Source organism: Nomascus leucogenys, chromosome 2 (assembly GCF_006542625.1).
Source record: "Nomascus leucogenys isolate Asia chromosome 2, Asia_NLE_v1, whole genome shotgun sequence".
NCBI lineage: Eukaryota > Metazoa > Chordata > Mammalia > Primates > Hylobatidae > Nomascus > Nomascus leucogenys.
In genome coordinates, this window is record NC_044382.1 from 138,809,360 (window position 1) to 138,812,086 (window position 2,727).

At 40.6% G+C, this 2,727-nt stretch overlaps 1 pseudogene across 1 annotated transcript; it reads left to right on the forward strand.

The window, feature by feature from the left end:
- Window positions 1-1,830: 1,830 nt before the first annotated feature.
- LOC100595801 lies at window positions 1,831-2,359 on the forward strand (annotated as a pseudogene). Its single transcript, XR_001115315.2, has one exon. The product of XR_001115315.2 is annotated as a 60S ribosomal protein L11 pseudogene (transcript).
- Window positions 2,360-2,727: the final 368 nt, after the last annotated feature.

A 2,727-nucleotide genomic window follows, 5' to 3' on the forward strand; every position in this document is an offset into this window, starting at 1 on the left:
GACCAATGCACTCCAGCCTGGCAACAAAGCAAAGCAATAATTTGGGAATTAGGCAGATTGAAGAGGGGTCACAAATAGCACCAGAACTAGAGGTTGATTGGGAAGCCACCAAATGTTTAAGGAAGCTACTGCATGTAGCCAGAGGCAAGGAGATTGCCAGGAGGCTTTGACAGAAGAGCAGGTCAGGGCAGGCTTTCTGCCAAGGCAGGAAGCAGGTCCTCAATATGAGAAACCCAGAGTCTCAGGTAGATAGAGCAAATAAAAGTGTGCCACCAAAGAGGCTTATGGTTACAAAATGGGGAAATTAGCACTAAACAAAGGGTCAAGATATCTGGCAGTCATTGCAGCCATTCTGACTGTACTGCTAACTAACCATCGACCTCTAAATGTATCACTTTTCATCTCTGGACATCAGTTCCCTCAAAAATAAAAATAAGTATCTTCCTTCTCCAACAATAAATGATCATAGAAAAGGAGATGTGCATTGTTTGGTGATGCATTCAATCTGCCCTGTGTCACCTGGATGCAGAAGACCTGGGAACTATTGTCTTCTCAACAATGACAATGGAGCACATATTGAACAGAGGATATCTGTTCAAACACCACCCTGAGTCCCAGAAATGTTGGGTGTGATCTGCAGCAGGATATGAAAAGTGAAATAAGAAACTTTAAACTATATAAGCAGTCTCGCCTTCTTTTTCATATTTTTCTAGGAAATCAGTGAAATAAGAGAACAGCTTCAAGGACAGGACTTGTATTTGAAAATAATGACAGATGACACATTCTGAACAATTATTTATATGATTTTTTTTCTCTGCCTTCTTTTGCTCTCTCCCAAGCCCACACTTATAAAATATTACAGTAAAGAAAAGGTCTTCCACTACAAAAAGTCCTGCAGGAAAGAGAGGACATTGTCATTTTTTTCAGGCCCTAAAAATATTGTGTATTGTAGAAATCAAACCCTGGAAAGGAGAAGGAGATTCTAACTTATCTATAAAGCTGAAATCTCCTCTGAAGGAGATTATATACCGTATATCGCAGGATAGAGCCATATCTTTTCCTTTGTCTGGTAGAGAAAGCAAGGCTTCATATTTGAATCTCTAAATTGTACCATTCTGAAAATCCACAAATAAAGAAATGCTTAAAGAAAAAAGTGGGCTCCTGCTAATTCTGAAATTGTAAGATTGTTCTAATTTTCATTTCCAGCAACCAAAAGAAAGAACACTTCTGGCCACATTCTCTCTCTACTTAAAGGGTATGTGGCCAGTCTATGGGAACACCATGGTGGTAGCTATGTGATTCTGAATACTATGACTAACATACTTCTGAAAGCACAGATTTTTGGGGGCTTTTAGAAGACCCTGACCACATTTTAATATTTTATGGAGATATTAAAAGGGATTTCTCTCTTTCTGTATCACTGTAAAAGGAAGAAACAATTTAAAGCAACTTGGCACTCTTAGGAGCATATAATTCTTGATGGCAGCTCTTGCCTCTGCAGTTGTTTTTATTTTGCAATGAGGATTATGTCATTACCCTACAGGTAGCCCCATCCAAATACAATCTTATTACTAAAAGATTCTAGAATTTAATGGCTATCTCACAATAGACTGCTTTTCAGACATTTGCAGGATTTTCCAAATATCAAGGATATAATTTGCTGCATTAAAGTTGAATGAACTGCAAATTTTATTTACAGGTTTTTCATATATAGATATTTCTTGCCTGATCAGAGACTGATGTAGAGCTTCTGAAGCTGCCCAAAATATATCCCATTTGATGTTTCCTAAAGTTCTTTTAAGAGAACCTGAGCTCTTCCTGTTCTCTATCATGGTGGATCAAGGTGAAAAGAAGAACTCCATGCAGAAACTTCACATCTGCAAGCTCTGCCGCAACATCTGTGTTGAGAGTGGAGACAGACTGACACGAGCAGCCAAGGTGTTGGAGCAGCTCACAGGGCAGAGTCCTGTGTTTTCCAGAGCTAGATACAATCAGATCCTCTGGCATGCAGAGAAATGAAAAGATTGCTGTCCACTACACAGTTCAAGGGTCCAAGGCAGAAGAAATCCTGGAGAAGGATCTAAAGGTGCAGAAGTATGAGTTAAGAAAAAATAACTTCTCAGATACTAGAAACTTTGGTTTTGGGATCCAGGAACACATTGATTTGGGTATCATATATGACCCAAGCATTGGTATCTATGGCCTGGACTTCTCTGTGGTGCTGGGTAGGCCAGGTTTCAGCATCACTGACAAGAAGCACAGGACAGGCTGCACTAGGGCCAAACACAGACTCGGCAAAGAGGAGATCATGCGTTGCTTCCAGCATAAGTATGATGGGATCATCTTTCCTGACAAATAAACCCGTTTCTATCCAAAAGGCCAATAAAAAGTTTTTGGTGAAAAAAAGAGAGAACCAGAAAGCTCAGCCTTCCTTAGAATTTATTTGCTGGGTGCAGAAAATCACGCTTAGCCTTGCCAACCTTCTGAGGAATCAGAGAAAGCCTCATCCCGCTGATTCATGACATTTAGAAATAATCTGCCAGTGTAGACCTGGTTTCCGGTTTGAGGCCTTAGTCCACTATCATGGGCTTGCATCTGCTGTATTCACTCGGACTATGTAACCACAGTTCAGCCTCGACTTCCCTACTAGAACTTTCAGTTCCTTACCTGGGGGTGATGAGAGGATGGGCAAAGGGGAACGCTCCCTAGGTTCTCATTCTCCATCTG